At 50.1% G+C, this 17,817-nt stretch overlaps 1 protein-coding gene and 1 non-coding gene across 5 annotated transcripts in view; both read right to left on the bottom strand.

Moving 5' to 3' along the window:
- CDH23 (cadherin related 23) overlaps nt 1–3,532 on the bottom strand; it is a 425,144-nt gene extending 421,612 nt beyond the window's left edge. For all 4 annotated transcript variants that reach the window (XM_038744221.1, XM_038744217.1, XM_038744218.1 and 1 more), the window contains exon 1: nt 3,382–3,532. The gene's annotated coding sequence lies outside the window, so the exon portion shown is untranslated. The remainder of the gene's footprint in view (nt 1–3,381) is intronic.
- A 1,718-nt stretch (nt 3,533–5,250) lies between these two features.
- Nucleotides 5,251–5,383, bottom strand: LOC119926393. The gene has a single exon (XR_005450272.1). It is a non-coding gene; the product is annotated as a small nucleolar RNA SNORA7 (small nucleolar RNA).
- Between the last annotated feature and the right edge of the window lie 12,434 nt (nt 5,384–17,817).

The following is a 17,817-nucleotide window of genomic DNA, read 5'->3' as shown; positions in this document are numbered from 1 at the left end:
GTCTAATCTCCCAAGTGCTTAGTACAGTGCTCTGTATACCGAACAATCAATACCTTTGATTTATTGAAGAAAACCCCAGCCAGTGGAAGATTAGATGGTGGAAACCTTTCCCAGTCTCCCACACTTTCCAACAGGCCAAAATGCCTAAGGAGACCAGCTAGCCACGCTGTTCCCAGAGCCGATTTGTCCCGTTCTTGCCAATTGGTTGCAGGCATCAGAGCCCCTTCCCTCTCCTCACCAGGAACTGGGATAATAATAATTATGGTATTTGTAAAGCGCTTACTACATGCCAGGTACTGTACTAGATCTTAGTCCTCCACTTAAGTAGGGAGTACTCTGAGTAGGGAGTGCAGGGCAGAAATGAGGACAAACAGGGTAAAGTTAGTTTAGCTCTGAGCCCCTTGGAGCAGGGGACTGCACCAGACCTCTGTAAATCCCCCCAAAAAACCTCAGCTATCCCGAGGGCATGATGGACTGTGCCGTTCAGGTGGTATGATGGACGCCACGGTGCCATCTCCTTTTGCAGAAGAGACGTTTCCCTCGTGAGACATTATTAATGGGCCGTTCCCCTTGCGGGAGAGGAAGGGAGGGAAAAGATAAATGAGAGCAAAGGAGACAGCCTTAATTTCTTCTCCTTCTGGGGAGACACTGGGCACATCGGTGGAGTCCCACTCCTTGGGCAGGGCCGGCCCTTTCTGTCTCCTCCCTCTGCTCACTGCCGCCGTTACCACCTCTGCAGCTCAGGTGCTAGCCTGGCCCCTTGGGGAGCCCGTGTGGCCCCCGGATTGCTGTATGCAACTGCCACAACTGGGAGGGACCTCCCCCACCCTGGAATCCCACAGGAAGTCAGGGGACAGCCTGCCGAGAAAAAGGTGGCACTGGGCACCAGGGGCGAATAGCGGCTCTACTTTGACTCTGACCCATCAGTCAATTGTATTTATTGAGTGCGTACTGTGTGCAGAGCGGAGTGGATAGAGCAAGGGCCTCGGAATCAGAAGGTCATGGGTCCTAATCCCAGCTCCACCACATGTCCACTGCAAGGCCTTGGGCAAGCCACTTCACTTCTCTGTGCCTCAGTTACCTCATCTGTCAAATGGGGATGAAGATTCTGTGCCCTGTGCAGGGCAGGGACTGTGTCCAACCCGATTTGCTTGAATAATAATAATAATGGTATTTGTTAAGCACTTACTATGTGCCAAGCAATCCACCCCAGCGCTTAGTACAGTGTCTAGCATATAGTAAGTGCATAATACTGTAATTACCCTCTGGCCTGGAATGCCCTCCCTCTGCACATCTGTCAATCTAGTTCTCTTCCTCCCTTCAAAGCCCTGAGAGCTCACCTCCTCCAGGTGGCCTTCCCAGACTGAGCCCCCTTTTTCCTCCCCCCATCCCACTTCCTTCCCCTCTCCACAGCACCTGTATATATGTTTGTACAGATGTATTACTCTATTTTACTTGTACATATTTACTATGCCCCCGTGGGACAACCTGATCACCTTGTAACCTCCCCAGTGCTTAGAACAGTGCTTTGTACATAGTAAGTGCTTAATAAATGCCATTATTATTATTATTATTTATTTCCTTAATGATGTGCATCTAGCTTTATTTCTACTTATTCTGATGACAACACCTATTCACATATTTTGTTTTGTTGTCTGTCTCCCCCTTCTAGACTGTGAGCCCGTTATTGGGTAGGGACCATCTGTATGTTGCCAACTTGTATTTCCCAAGCGCCTAGTACAGTGCTCTGCACACAGTAAGCGCTCAATAAATACGATTGAATGAATGAATAATTATTATTAGAGCACTGTATTAAGCGCTTGGGAGGATACAATAAAACAATACCTGTACTGGGCAGCCTATGCTCAGGGGAGCCTGGCCGTGGCCATCCTTGCAGATATAAGCCCACCGGAGCTGCCTCCGTCACGGAAAACCGTGCCCCACCCACGTGCCGGCTTGAAAGGCAAAGCCCTCGGGGTGAGAGCTAATGGGGCACGAGGGGATGGGCAGGACCGCACACGTGCCTGGAGGGTGAAATCCTGGCATAACGACGCACAGAAGCCGGCTCACGCTCGTTTCGCACTCACGCCCTTAGGACCTTCCCTTTCGGGACAGGGTCGACCCGAATCCCCAGCTTAATTCCCGCCCGCAGAGCTGGTTAAAAAAAAAGGTGCTTAGGAGTAACTGATGCTCCCGCCCGAGGGGAACTTCCTCCTCCACCCCTCAACTCCCCCACTTCCAATCCAGCTCCAATAAAAACCCACCCAGAGGATCCCAAACAGCCCAGTGGTTTGGTGGAGGTTGGAGGGGAGGCAGGCTGGTATTTCCCTGTATGTGGGTTTCCCCAGTGCAGGTTTGGGAAAGGGGGTATGCGAGGAGGTGGGCAACGTCAGGAGAGCCAGCAGTATTGACGCAGCTCAGCTTCACCTAACAGCAGATACTCACGGGCAGAAATGACATTCCCACGGTGACTATCGCCACGCGGAGCTGCGGGATGGCTAAATCTCACACCCAACGGGCTGACACTGCCCGGCGCGGCTGCTTTTGGGATCACGGGGGCAGGTTGAGGATAATAACACTAATAATAGTGTTTGTTAAGCACTTACGATGTGACGAGCACTGTACTAAGCGCTGGGGCGGACACAAGCAAAGGATGGGCGGGGAGGGGGTATTCCGTCCCCCTTCGACCCATTTCTGGCGGCACAATCTCTACCTCCCAGGAATGACTAGGTGGGACCCATGGAGGTCGTCCGGGGCTTTTCCAGCCGCTCCCGCCCCGATCTGGGAAGCACGGGAGTGGCGAGGACTCCCAAATCCCAGCACAACCAATTTGCCCCCGTCTCTCATTCTCCCTTAATAATAATTATAATAATAATCATGGTATTTGGTAAGCGCTTACTACGTACCAAGCGCTGTTCTAAGCGCTGAGCACTGTTCCCTCTACCAAGACCTCGCCACTTCAACCCCAAGACGTGGACTCCACGTGTGACGAGGCCCCCGGGACTCTGTATATTTACACGGGCCCACACCACGGGTGAGAAAAACGCGCCCCCAACACCCAACTGGGAAGGAGAAAGAGTTCCCGGGAGAGATGAGCAGGGGGAGGCGCGGAGAGAAAGTTACTCTAGGTGCCACTCTTTTTACTGCCCAGGACTGACCTCCACCCCCCCATGCCCATCAGCTCCGAGGAACAAGCAGGTTTAGGAGCGATTCCCCCTGGAGTGGGGGAATTAACTGGTGGGGAGAGGAGATGGAGATGTCTCCAGCTGATGGAAACGCTTCGGAACCTCCTACTCTCCTATCGGCCGGGGAGCACATCTAAGTTCATGCCCCGAAGTGGGTGAGGGAAAGGGAGGGAGGGGGAACCCCGCTTTTCCATACCTCCAATCTGGCGAGGGGATCCCCCTCCGGCTGGATCTTCCCCCTCCCGCGGGGAGCTTTGAGCTTCTTTTTTTTTTTTACCCCCCCGGATTCTCCTCCGGGGAAGGAAAGAAGGCTCATCCGTTGGGGGCTGGAGAGAGGGTCCAGCCTCCTTCCAGGGATCAGCTTTCCCCGGATTTTGGCCGGAGTCTTCAGCGCTCCCCCACGACTTGAGGCTTGAGTTCGAGGCTCCCCCTGGCCGGCTCAGAGCCCCGCAGCCAAAGCATCTCCACGCTCAGTCCTTGCCGCCGACAAGGCTGCACGAGTCCACGATCAACTTTCCCTCTCTTCCCCCACCTCCCCCCAAACCCCTCCTCCTCGAGGCTCCTCCTCCAGGAGGCTCTGGGGAGCGGGCCAAGCTGAGGCTCCCACGAGGGGGAGAAGGGGGTCGGAGGAGGAGGATCTCCTCGAGCCCCCCTGGTCGCCCACCGGAGCGCAGCTGAGAAGCCTTGGGCGAGACGCAGGCTCTTCGGCGTTCAGGCCATGAATATTTCAGTGCTAGTTAAACTGCCCTCAGCTGATGTCACGGGAGTTTTGCTGCTTTGGTAACTCTGCGAATCCCCTAGAGAGGAAACAGAAGCGCGAGGGGTTGAGGGAGAGAGCGAGCAAACAACATGAACGGAGCCAGGACCAGTTACCAGCGGAGAACAAGCTCCCAAATCCATCCCTTTCTTGGATTCCGCCGGAATAAGGAGTGGAAGGGAGGGAAGGGGATCGGACCCCTAAGGACAGAGAGGCAGAGCTGTGTCTTGACTCCCGTCTAGATTCTAAGCACGTTGTGGGAAAGGATTGTCTCTGTTTACTGCTGTATTGAACTTTCCAAGCGTTTAGTACAGTGCTCTATTCACAGTAAACGCTCAATCAACACGATTGAAAGAATGAACGTGTAGCTGTGCGGAAGGTGAGCTCGGTCTTTCTTTGGACTTTAAGCACCCTCTCTTTGCCCTGGGGGTTGGTGAGACGCAGGTAGCCACCTGTGGGACTCCCGGCAGTGGGGAGAGTGCTGCTGAGACTAGGCGGGAGGGGGAGAGCTGGGCTCATACCCCCCTCTCCTACTTTCCCCCTGACCCCAAAGAGACGCAAGCCTCCCCATACCCCAAATCCCTGCACATTCAACCTCAATTCTACAGGGCCACACCCTGCTGGCGTCTCTGGGCTTTGGGACCCCAGAACTGAACAGCTTAGTAGATAACGGGGTTTAGTGGCAGGAGCACGGGCTTGGGAGTCAGAGGATGTGGATTCTAATCCTGACTCCGCCACTTGTCTGCTTTGTGACCTTGGGCAAGCCACTTCACTTCTCTGGGCCTCAGCGACCACATCAGTTAAATGGGGATTAAGACTGTGAGCCCCACTTGGGACACCTGATTACCTTTTATCCACCCCAGTGCTTAGAATAGTTTTTGGCACATAGTAAGCACTTAAATACCATAATAATAATAATTATTATTATTATTATAATAATTTATATTATATTATATTTTATTATAAATAATAATAATAATAATTATTATTGCATCTGAGCCCCTCTACGGCCTGCCGGAGGGGACAAGCCAGTCCTCTGCAGCTCCACAGAGGTGATCACTAAGCTCCCATCCAGTGGGTTCCATCTTGTCTTATGCTGTTGAGTTGTCTCTGACCCATAGCGATGCCATGGACACATCTCTTCCAGAATGCCCCACCTCAATCTGCAATCGTTCTGGTACTGGATCCATAGAATTTTATTGGTAAAAATACAGAAGTGGTTTACCATTGCCTCCTTTCGTGCAGTAACTTGAGTCTCCACCCTCGACTCTCTCCTAAGCAGCTGCTGCCCAGCGCAGGGGAGTTTTGACTTGTAGCAGATTGTCTTCCACTCACTAGCCACTACCCAAACTAAGAATGGAAATGCCTCTGCTTGACTCTCCCTCCCATAGTCGAGACTGGTAGAGAAGTGGAAACTCTCCAGTTGTGACCCTAAGAGGCGAGTGGGTCCTGAGGAGGGAGGGAAAAAAGCAAAGGAACCCTGGTTTCTCCCACTGGCTCCAGATTTCTGAAATATTTCTTTATCTGTTGAAGCCATGGGGAGGTGGGCTTTTCCACGCCTGAGCATCGAGAGGGCTGGAGGTCATGTTGGGGCAAGTGTCCAGCCAGACCAGCCCCATCCTTGAGGAGAAATCTGAGGCAGACTTGATCTACAACTTGGGTGGGAGGGAGGGTTGTCCTGGCCATGATGGACACCTGCTTTGTATAGGGTGTCCCGGGGGTCTGGGTGCAGGCCCGAAGGGATGAGGCCAGGGTGGGCCTGATGGCTTGGGCCTGCCAACAATCCTGCCTCTGCCACAGCTTTGAGGTGTAGTGGGAGAAGCGTCGCTCCTTCAGGGTCCTGGCTGGGCCCTGGAGAAAGGTCAGCTTTCACTGTCTTCTCCACCCATTTCTCCCCCAGCACTTCTGGGTTCCAGAGCCCCTCTGCTTAGAGGCTCCCTCTCTTTAATCAGAGCCACCCTGAAACCAGCCTAGATTCTGCTTCAGAAACAGCCCCCTCCTCCTATTATCCTCCAATTCCCTCTTCTCCCCTTTCCTACCCATCCCCATTTTTTATTTCCTCCCTCCTTCTCTCTCTGCCCCCTCCCTTCTCTCTCTCTCTCTCTCTCTCTCTCTCTCTCTCTCTCTCTCTCTCTCAGTGTGGGCAGCCCCGCCTCTCTGAGGGATTCAGGCCCTGGGCTGACTTGGGGCTGTAGGTCCATATTGCATTGTACTTTTCAAGTGCTTATACAATGCTCTGCACACAGTAAGCACTCAACAAATACGAATTAATAAATGAAGGAAGACCTCCGAGGAGGGTCCACTGGGAGGCCCTTCCTTCAGCTTAGGAGAGGCAGCGTGGTCTTTCAGAGGAAGCCAGGCCCATGCCTCCCTCCCCACCCACAATCTGCTGCTCGTCCCCGCCTGCGCCCGCCTCTCTTCCTGCTCCCTTTCCCATCACTTATTTATGAAACGGTCCTGGGAAAATAAATGACAAAAAGTTAGAAGCTAATTAAAACTGGCACAGCCTGGCATGCACGGGTATGAATTATGCATCGCTATGAGATCGCAGCGCTTGGCATGAACTGGCACTTCGCCTTGCCAGGCGCCGGGGAGAGGCAGGCCTGCGGTTCCGGAGCAGCAGTCGCCCCACCCCTGGCTTTGTCCCCTGATGAGTAGTGCCCTGCCATCCTCCGCCCTGCCGCCCTCACTGTCCCCAGTGGGTAGCACTCTTGGCTTTGCCTTGGTGGACTGAGGAGTCTGGTGCCCTGTGGATCTGGTAAAGGTTGTGGGCCCTTCTCTGGGATGCAGTGGCGGGGTCGGACCCAGAACCAGGAACCCAAAACCAGCTTCTTCTGACTGCTTTAGGGCTTCCTTGGTGGCACCCATTAAAGGTGGTTGGGGATGCAACTGGCCCACAACTCCAGTCAGCCAACCTTTGCAGCACATGGAGAGGGAGGGAAAGAGAGAGGGGGAGAGAGAGGGGAAAAGGGAGAGAAGAGGAAGGGGAAGATGAAGAGTACGGGAAAGGAAGCGGGGTGGAGGAGAGGGAGAGGAGCGAGGAGAAGGAGGGAGGAAGAAAGAGGGAAGAAAGGGAAGGAGGGAGGAAAAGAGAAGAGAGGAGGGGTGAGGAGAGGAGGAGAGGAAGCAGGAGAGAGGAGGGAGGCAGAGAAGGGAGAGAGGGAAAGCAGGAGAGTGGAGAGAGGGAAAGCAGGAGAGTAGAGAGGGGGAAAGCAGGAGAGTAGAGAAAGGGAAAGCAGGAGAAGAGAGAGGGAAATCAGGAATAGAGAGAGGGAGAGTGGGAGAAAGGGGAGGGAGAGGAGGAGAAGAGAGGGAGAGTGGGAGAAAGAGGAGGGAGAGGAGAAGAAGAGAGGGAGAGCCGGTGAAGGGAGGGAGGGAGAGGAGGAGAAGAGAGAGAGAGCCAGGGAGGGGAGGGAGGAAGAGGAGGAAAAGGGGAAGAGGAGAGGATGGGGAAGAAAAGTAGAGGGGAGCAGGAGAGAGAAAGTTGGGGGGGAGGAGAGTGGAAAGAGAACAGGGAGGGGGAGTCAGAGGCGGGTGAAGGGGGGATGCGCTAATCGGATGCAGCAGAGGGTGCTGACAAATTTTATAAATAGCAGAGGAGCTGGCCTGGGGAGACTCTCCTGCTTCTGTACCCCCTCCTCTGCCATGTGGGATGCTCCCAGGTGTAATTAAGTGGAGGATCCATTCATCTGCCACCCTATAGGTGCCTCATGCTGCCTGCTTTGGGGAACGTCTACTACAAGCAGGTGTGGCTTCCTGGCCTGGCCCTAGGGTTTGCCTGGGTTCTAATTGAGAGCAAATCTTTGAAAGCCTCAGTGACAAACTGATCTCACCGGGGGGAGAACAGGAGATTTTTATGTCTGCCCCACACTGATGAATCCATCTATGCCAAAGCCTTCTGCCCCCGTAGTGCAGAGCCACTGCCAACCTGGATCAAGTGCCCCGGGAGCTCAACAGTTAAGAGTCTTGGTTTGTTCCATGAACCAGATGCAGAAGAGAGCACAGAAATTCCTTGATGCTGTGGGTCATTAATAATTGTGGTAATGGTTAAGCACTTACTATGTGCTAGGCACTGGGGTGGATACAGCAAATCAGGTTGGACACAGTCCCTATCCCACATGGGGCTCACAGTCCCAATCCCCATTTTACACATGCGGTAACTGAGCCCCAAAGAAGTGAAGAGACTTGCACAAGGTCAAAGAGTAGACAAGTGGCAGTCCTGGGACTAGAACCCATGACCTTCTGATTCCCAGGCCCTTGCTCTAGCCACTGCCCCATGCTGCAAGGTTGCCCACCAAGCCAGAGTGCCTTCCTTTGCCTTCCAGTGCCCGGGGCCTGGTTGCGAGTTGGTATCCTGGACCTTCATGAGTTAGTGCCAATCCCACCATGAACAACACCCTCCCCCCACCATGTTTAAACCTATTAGATTGCTTTGGCTGGGAGGCTCCCTCCAGGTCATCCCCCTACCTCGAGGCCAAATTGGCCCTGAGAGAGTGCTGTTGATAAAGCTGAAAGTTCCACAAGTTCAGGGAACCAGAAGCTCCTTTCCCCTGGAAGTTCTCAGTTTCCCCATCCACATGGGTCGGGGGGGAGGTTGGCTGCCAGGCTGTGGGGCAGCTAGCACGGCAAGGTAGGAAGGAAGGGTGATGGAGGATCAGGCTGAAGCCTGGTCAGTGCTGTGTTCTGCAGGGTGAGAGGAGGGGAGGGAAAAAAGAGCCAGGGGATCCACCAGGAGGGGGTAACTGTGGTAATAATAATTTTGGTATTTGGTATTTGTTAAGCACTTACTATGTGCCAGGCAATGCACTAGGTGATGGGGGTGGATACAAGCAAATCGGGTTGGAAACAGTCCCTGTCATTCATTCATTTATTCAATTGTATTTATTGAACACTTACTTTGTGCAGAGCACTGTACTAAGCGCTTGGGAAGTACAAATCGGCAACATATACAGTCCCTACCCAACAATGGGCTCACAGTCTACTCAGAATCTCAATCCCCATTTTACACATGAGGTAACAGGCACAGAGAAGTGAAGTGACTTGCTCAAGGCCACACAGCAGACAAGCGATGGGGGGGGATTAGAACCCATTACCTTCTGACTCCCAGGTTCATGCTCTAACCACTATACCATGCTGCTTCCAAGCTGGGGCACCGCTAGCCGGTACACATTCCCCAGTGCAGGGGACACTAGAGATCTGACTTCTGAAGTGCTTGGGTGGGCACCTAACAGATATACAGATTGGAGAAGAGTTGTATGTTCAAGGAGGAATGGCCATGTGTGCAGGGGATGTTGACAGGGCACGTGGGGAGGAAGCACAACACTGTGCCGGTGTGGGGGGGATGGCTAGGTGGGGTGTAGGACTCTGTATGGGGGGCAGGACTGTGTGAGCAGGGGGGTCAGGGCTCTATATGAAGGGGTTGCCAAGTCGTGTGTGTAAGGGTGGGCATGGCTGAGGGCTGGGGAGAAGGGGCCGTTTTCGTTGAAAAACAGCAGTCTTTGGTGCAAAAGAAGCTGGGTGTGTCTGAGATTGCGTACACGTGCGGGCATTTGAAGTGTCTTTGTGATTTGGGGGTGAGCGGAAAGCATCTGGCGGGACTAAACATTCTTGAGTCAAGGTAAAGCTCAAGGCCCGACCAAGGAAGCCAGAGTAAAAGGCGCCACCTGCTGGACATCCGAGCTAACTGGCCTCCCCTCCCAACTCTCCTTCCGAAGACCCCTGTTCCCCACTTGAGCCCCCTGGCACCGCCCTGTCCAACAGACCCGAGGGAAGAGCCGGGTGCCCTCAAGAGGGCCACGGTCTGAGGGAGGAGGAAGGGAACATGTACATGTTCCTGGGAAAAGGAAACTGTAGAAACGTGATTCCCTCTGAACTAGTTGTGAGCTCTAATTGTCACTCTTGATTGCGGTATTCTACTTTCCCAACCGCTTAACATAGTGCCCTGCACACAGTAGGCATGTGCAGAGCCTCTCCATCGCGCTAACATCATTAGCCCACAGCCTCGGGGGCTAATCAATCAATCAGTGGTATTTATTGAGTGCTTACTGTGTGCAGTGCGCTGTTCTAAATGCTTGAGAAAGCACAATACAACAGAGTTGGTAGATGTTACCCCTGCCTACATGGACCTTATAGTCAACAGGGGGAGACTGACGTTACAGAAGATTAGGGAGAGGGGAAATAGAGTATAAGAATATTTACACATATACTATGGAGCTGGAGTGAGTATCAAAGTGCTTAAGGGGTACACAGCCAAGTTCGTAGTTGATACAGAGGGGAGGGAGGATAGGGGAAATGAGGGTGAGGTCTGGGAAGACCTCTTGGAGGAGATGTGACTTTAGGAGGTCTTTGAGGGTGGGGAGAGTGGCGGTCTGTCCCACAGTTGTTTCTTCTGCTTCAGCACTCTTGGAGTGAAAACCCAGAATCCAGGCCAACTTCTGCCACTTCAAATTTTCCTTGTCCATTCTACCCCTGCCCTTCTATTCAGCAGCACTACTAACACCTCCTTCATAGACTCCTGCAGTCCTTTAAATCTCCCCTAAGTCCTGAGCTCCTCCACTTTCCTCCTTGCCAACCCTGGGTGACCTTGGCTACCTTGCTTATTGGCAAGATACAGGCCAACAGATGTGAATGTGAAGTTCTCCAAGGCCCTTCTTCACTTCTTCAACGCCTCCCTGCTCCAGCTTCCATCTATCCTCCTTTCTAACTGCCCCTGAATCAATCAATTGCATTTATAGAGCATTTATGGCATACAGAGCACAGTACTAAGCACTTGGAATACTACACTATAACAGAGTTGGTAGACATGTTCCCTGCCCACATCAAGCTTACAGTCTAAAGGGGTAGACAGGCATTAATATACATAAATGTATATATATATATATATTTATATATATATTCATTCAATTGTATTTATTGAGCACTTACTGTGTGTAGAGCACTGTACTAAGCACTTGGGAAGTACAAGTCGGCAACATATAGAGACAGTCCCTACCCAATGTCGGGCTCACAGTCTAGAAGGGGGAGACATACAACAAAACATGTAGACAGGTGTCAAAATCTTCAGAACAAATAGAATTAAAGTTATGTGCACATCATTAACAAAATAAATAGAATAGTAAATATGTACAAGTAAGATAGAGAAATAAATCTGTACAGATATATATATATATATATGTGCTGTGGAGGTGAGGGAGGGGTGACTGGATTCCTTATCCCCTAAAGGCCTTTGCTCCCATCCTCCTTCCCTTCTGATATCAAACAGATTCGGGGCTCTCTTATGCTACTAATAAATTGTGGTATTTGTTAAGCATTTACTTTTACTAAGTGCTGTACTAGGTACTGGGTAAGCACTTAGTACAGTGCTCTGCACATAGTAAGCGCTCAATAAATACGATTGATTGATAAATACGATTGATTGATTGATACTGGGGTAGTCAATCAATCAGCGGTATTTATTGAGCACTTCTGAGTACCAAGCACTGTATTAAGTGCTTCAGAAAATATAATAATAATAACGATGATGGTATTTGTTAAGCTTTTACTATGTGCCAAGCATTGTTCTAAGAGCTGGGGTATATACAAGATAATAAGGTTGTCCCATGTGGGGCTCACAATCTTAATCCCCATTTTACAGATGAGTTACCTGAAGCACAAAGAAGTTAGTTGATGACCAAAATCACACAGCTGATAAGTGGCAGAGCTGGGATTATAACCCATGAGCTCTGACTCCCAAACTCATGCTCTTTCCACTAAGCCACTCTGCTTATGACAGAGTTAGTAAAAAAGTTCTCTGTCCATGAGAAGCTTACAGTCTAGAGGGTTAGACAGACATTAATATAAATAAATTACAGATCTTTTCATAAATGATGAGCTTAATTGCCATCTCTGGTTATCAACGTCCAAATCTACTTCACTAGATTTGGAAGTAGATCTAGTGAAGCTCTGACTTCCCACAAAACTCGCACTTTCTCTTGCTGCCAGGCTACCTCCTCAGGGATGTCCCAGTGGACACCTTGAATTCAATATGGCTAAAACTGAATGCTCAGTCTTCCTTCAAAAATCACTTTTCCCTGATTTTCCCATCACCACTGACACCACCACCATCCTCTCTATTCCAGGCTCAAACAACCTTGATGTCATCTTGGGATCCTCTCTGCCTTTCATTTCCTAAATTGTGTATCTCTAAGTCCTCCCCATTTTCCTTCACATCATTTCTCAGATCTACCCCTTCCTTTCCATAATTACCACCATGACCCTAGTTCAATATCTTGTCATCTTGTGGTCTGAACAATCAGTAGTATCTATTGGCCACTTATTTTGTGCAGAGTATTGTACTAAGCACTTGGGAGAGAACAATAGAGTTGGTAGACATGATCACTACCCATAAAGTGTATATAATCTAATGGAAGACCTTGCAGCCCAATGATTATTTTGCATTTAACCCAGTGCCTAGTACCTTGATGCACACAATAAGCACTTAAAAAAACACAATTTTTATTGTTCCTCTTCATAAAACAACTTCTGATCAATGGCTTCAAAGTGCTCTTTATCCTTCAGGTGCTCCCTTCACCCATTACACTCCAGCTCGCACTCTTTGCTCCTCTCAAGTGAACGTTTTTTTACTGGAAATTGTTGTCAACTCACTCATCTGTGACCTATTACTCACTCTCAGAACTTCCTCCCCTTTCAGATAGCCAGTTGTCCTCCCATCCCTTGTCTAAAGCTTTCCTGAAACTCCAAAAACCCCAGCAGGCATTCCCAACCCAATCATTAACTCTGCTTGCATCATCCCCACTTATATGTATATCATTTTATTCATTCAATTTTCTGAACTTCTGTTGGAACTATAATAATAAGTGCTACTGTGTGTCAGGCACTGTTCTAAGCACTGGGGTGGATACAAGCTAATCAGGTTGGATGCGGTCCATATCCCACATGGGGCTCACAGTCAATCCCCATTTTAAAGATGAGGGGCTGAGGCACAGAGAAGTTAAATCAATCAATCAATCATATTTATTGAGCACTTACTGTGTGCAGAGCACTGTACTAAGCACTTGGGAAGTACAAGTTGGCAACATATAGAGACAGTCCCTATCAAACAGTGGGCTCACAGTCTAAAAGGGGGAGACAGAGAACAAAACCAAACATACTAACAAAATAAAAAAAAATAGAATAGATATGTACAAGTAAAATAAATAAATAAATAGAGTAATAAATATGTACAAACATATATACAGGTGCTGTGGGGAAGGGAAGGAGGTAAGATGGGGGGATGGAGAGGGGGACGAGGGGGAGAGGAAGGAAGGGGCTCAGTCTCAGTTAAATGAATTGCCTAAGATCACATAGCAGACAAGTGGTAAAGCCAGGACTGACTCCCTGGATCTTCTGACTCCTAGGTCCATTCTCTAACCACTAGGCCACACTTATTGTTGTATTTGTTAAGTACTTAATTTATGTTCAGTACTTTACTAAACACTGGGGTAGATACAAGATAACCAAGTTGCAACATGACAAAGTAGAAAGAGCATAGGTCTGAAAGTTAGAGGATCTGGGTAATAATAATAATAATAATAATAATAATAATAATAGTAGCATTTATTAAGCATTTACTATGTGCAAAGCACTGTTCTAAGCGCTGGGGAGGTTACAACGTGATCAGGTTGTCCCATGGAGGGCTCACAGTCTTCATTCCCATTTTACAGATGAGTTAACTGAGGCACAGAGAAGTTAAGTGACTTGCCCAAAGTCACACAGCTGACAATTGGTGGAGCCGGGATTTGAACTCATGACCTCTGACTCCAAAGCCCGGGCTTTCCACTGAGCCACGCTCCTTCTCTAATCCCACTCTGCCACTTGCCTACTGTGTGACCTTGGGCAAGTCACTTATCTTCTCTGTTCCTTAGTTACCTCATCCATAAACAGAGAATAGGACCTTGAGCCCCTGTGGGGCAGCAATGTGTCCAACCTGATTAGCTTGTCTCTATCTCAGTGCTTACCACAGTGCCTGACATATAGAAAGAGCTTAACAAAAATAATTAAAAAAAAAAAGGTTGGACATAGTCGCTGTCCTACAAGGGGCTCACAGTCTAAGTAGAGGGAGGAGGATTTAATCCCTATTTTTACAGACAATGAAACTGAGGCACAGAGAACTTGTCTTGTTGTCAAGTTGTCAAGGAGTTGTCAAGGCACAGAGACTTATCGAAAGTCACACAGTAGGCCAGTGGCAGAGTTGGTATTAAACCCAGGTCCTTTGACTCCCAAGCTCAGGCTCTTTCCACTAGGCAACACTGCTTCCCTCCTAAAAGTTTTACTAACTTTTTCCTCCTGCTCTCACTCTTTGTGCACCATTTATAAACGTTCCCTACTAGGCTGCAAGCTCCTTGAGGGAAGGGATGTTCCTTTACTTTTATTGTCTTCCACCCAGCAACTAGTCCACTGCTCTGGATTTCATAGACTTGGGAAGCACTATGGACTCAGTGAATGGGGGAGATGGATAATGTGGTAAGAAGCAGAGGGGAAAGGGGGAGTATCTCTGGGCAAGGCAACGTTAGTCTCCCCATTTTTCAGAGGAGAAAATTGAGACCCAGAGGATGTGACTAATGCTGGAAGGCCTCCCCCCGATACTTCAGGCTTCCCTCTGGAAAGAGGAAGAATAATTCCAAACTCAGTCCTGCCTGGCAGTTGAGAAGGAGTGTGCACAGACAATCCTGACTTCCATCTGGAGAACTGACCACCTGACCCTCTTGCTTTCAAGGTGGCTATTTAAAAGGGCTCTGGCACAGTCTTCTGCTTCCTCCCCTTCAATCTCAGACCCCTAACCCTATGGTATTCCTCCAAGGAAGGGAGATGGAGAGAACAACTCATTGCCCCTTCTCCGAAACTCTGACTTGATGGTGGGGAGGAAACTCCCTGTGTCTAAGTCCCAGGCTTGGTCAATCCCGAGGCAGGTCCCTGTTTCGGGCCTGGGGAGGGACCTATGCCAGGGACTGGATTGGTATGCTAAGGAAGCAGCAGCTGCAGCCATAGCAGCCGCAGAAGCAGCAGCATCCACAGCAGCAGGGCCCCAACTCTGGCTTCTGGCCCGCAATAACCATCCATCGTGGCTCTGCGCAGTGCAGCCAAGACAGGTGAGAATGCCACCCTTACCATACTTTTCCGGTACTAGAGCATCTGTGCTGGCATGGAGGGCCTTGGAAGGGAAACGAGCAGGCCAGAAGGGGGCAGGGCCATGCCGGGCGGGAGCACGCACCTGGCCAGAGCATCACCAGTACTCACACCTGGACAGCCAGGGCCCTAGGGAACACCTGATTCTGATGATTGGATCATGTGGGTGGGAAGGGGCTGGCAATGGGAGTGGGACTTCCAAAGGGGAGTCCATGAGATGATGATTATGAGCAGCAGGCTGGCTTCAGCAAGCTGACAGGGCAAACGGGCCCAATTTCAGCTGTCTTCTTTGGAGCTCGGCAGCTTCCGGGTCTGGTTAGAGGGCTCGGGGCAGGGTGCCTGGAAACCAGACTGTCTGGTATCAAAGTGGAAAAACAGCTACTCTACCTGGAATTGCTAAGGAAGGTCAAAGGGAATGGCCCTGGGGATGTGAAAACGAGATAATTAACCAAAATGTGACAATTTAGAGGCCTGTTTCTTTTTCTCCGAAGTGCTTTTGGATCGACAATCTCCTTTTATCCTCACAACGTCCTTGGGAGGTAGGGAGAGGCAGGAAGTGTTATCATCCTCATTTTTAAAGATGAGGGAAACTGAGGGCTAGAAGACTTAAGTGATTAGGCTGAGGTCACACAGCAAGAAGACCACTGGCAGAGCTGGGATGAGAACCCAGGCCTCCTGATGCCCAGATCCATGCTCTTCCCACCAGGTCCCCCTGCCATATGGCTTGGTGAGAATGCAGCTGACAACCTGGTTTTTGACCTCTCAGGATAGCAGGACTGAAAGGAAGTGGGGGTGGGAACAACACATTGAAAGGTGCCAGGCTGTGCTGGTAGGACTGGTTATTGTGTGCCCAGGTGGGGAATCGGGGTCTGGGCATTTCAAACAGTGATGGTGGCTCATTCTGTGATCCGGGGTGGGCAAGGGGGCCCCCACTAGTCTCCGGGCCAAGTAGGAGGCCACAGCCTGGGGTAAGGCCATTTCCACTGCTTGGCACACACAACTATGCCAATGAGGGCAACCCAGCCCTTGCACCACCTGGAGCTGAAAGAAAAAAAACAACACACAAGCATCCACTTAGATGTAACTCAAGCCAGAAAGGGTGCATTAGCACTAGTTCTATTACAGGTGCCCATTTCCAGACTATTTCTCCTTCTTTCTACCCCCTGCAGGGCAGTAGATGAGCAGCAGCGGGGTTTAGGGGATAGAGCCTGCACCTGGGAGTCAGGAGACTCTTGTTCTAATCCTGATTCTATCACTGACCTGCTGTGTGACCTTGGGCAAGTTAATTCATTTCCTGGGCCTCTATTTCCTCGTATGTAAAATGGAGATTAACTATCAGTTCTCCCTCCTATTTAGACTGTGAGCCCCATGTGAGACAGGGACGATGTCTGATTTACTCATATTGTATCTATGCCAGTGTTTAGAACAGTGATGCATAGTAAGCACTTAATAAATATTACAATTATTATTTTAATGCCTTGCTTCAAACTTGGGCTCCAAAATCTCCTATGAGATCTCAGTTCTCAAAGTACTTAGATCCTGCAATAGCCCTCTGTAGAGGCTGGATTTGGGGGTCCAGCCCAACTTTTTTTTTTAGTGGTATTTGTTAGGTATTGATTATGTGGCAAGCGCTGTACTAAGTTCTGGGGTAGGTACAAGATAATTTAGGTCAGACATAATCCATTTCCCACATGAGGCTCACAATCTAAATCCCCATTTACAGATGAGGTGACTGAGGCAGAGAAAATGTATGTGACATGCCCAAGGTCACACAGCAGACAAGTGGTGGAGCCAGCATTAGAACACAGGTCCTTTGAGTCCCAGACCCCTGCTCTTTCCACTAGGACACACCATTTCCCACTTGTCTGGAGCCCCACAGACAAGAACTAAACCTTGGGTTTGGCCTGTCCAAGCCTTGCTTTACAGACCACTTTGCCAGGGTGGCACATCACTAAGGGAGTATGATCCTTTTCAAGGAATGAGGGTCTAGAGTCTGCCCAGCATTCCTGGGAAAGGTAAGCAGGCAGTGTATTTGGTTCAGAAAGTTATGGCCATGCCTGGGCCTAGCCTGGCCCAAGCAAACTTCCTCTCGGGCAAAGGAGACACGTGGTTCACATCTGAACTAAACTGGGCCTATTCCTTGCAGGCCCGGGCACAGAAATAGCTGCTATTCCGTGGCCACCCTAAGAAGCTTTCCTCCTCCAAGCTTCTAGACTCTCCAGCCACCCTATTCTCTCTTCACGCTCAGCAACACATTCCATTAGTGGGCAGGGAACATGTCTACCAACTCCATTGTATGATACACTCTCAAGGGCTTAGCACTGCTCTGCACATAGCAAGTGCTCAATAAATACCATTGATTGATTGACTGACTGATAGAGGGGACCTAGAGTGGAGGCAGGCTTTAGCTTCTATGGAGAAAAAGTGGGCAGAGCCAAAGCCAGGCTCTATGTCTGGGGTTGCCCTCTTTCAAACCCCAAAGTGTGGCCACCCACTCCAGCCAAGTCTACCCGGGCACTGTCCACTCTGTATTGTTGCTGCCCAGCCTAGCCTAGCCTAGTCCGAACCCGTGTTGCGGAGCTGACGTCCTCCACCATCTGTCTAGCGCCTCATTACTAACGCACAGGAAAGTATGCCAACCTCTCCCCATCATCACCCCCTCCGCACAGTCCAACGGCGGCATCGGGAAAAGTTCCGGGGGTGATTTAAGTG

The sequence above is a fragment of the Tachyglossus aculeatus genome, chromosome 3, assembly GCF_015852505.1.
Source record: "Tachyglossus aculeatus isolate mTacAcu1 chromosome 3, mTacAcu1.pri, whole genome shotgun sequence".
Lineage (NCBI taxonomy): Eukaryota > Metazoa > Chordata > Mammalia > Monotremata > Tachyglossidae > Tachyglossus > Tachyglossus aculeatus.
The sequence above is the reverse complement of the archived record's forward strand: the minus strand, read 5'-3'. Positions and strand labels throughout refer to the sequence as shown.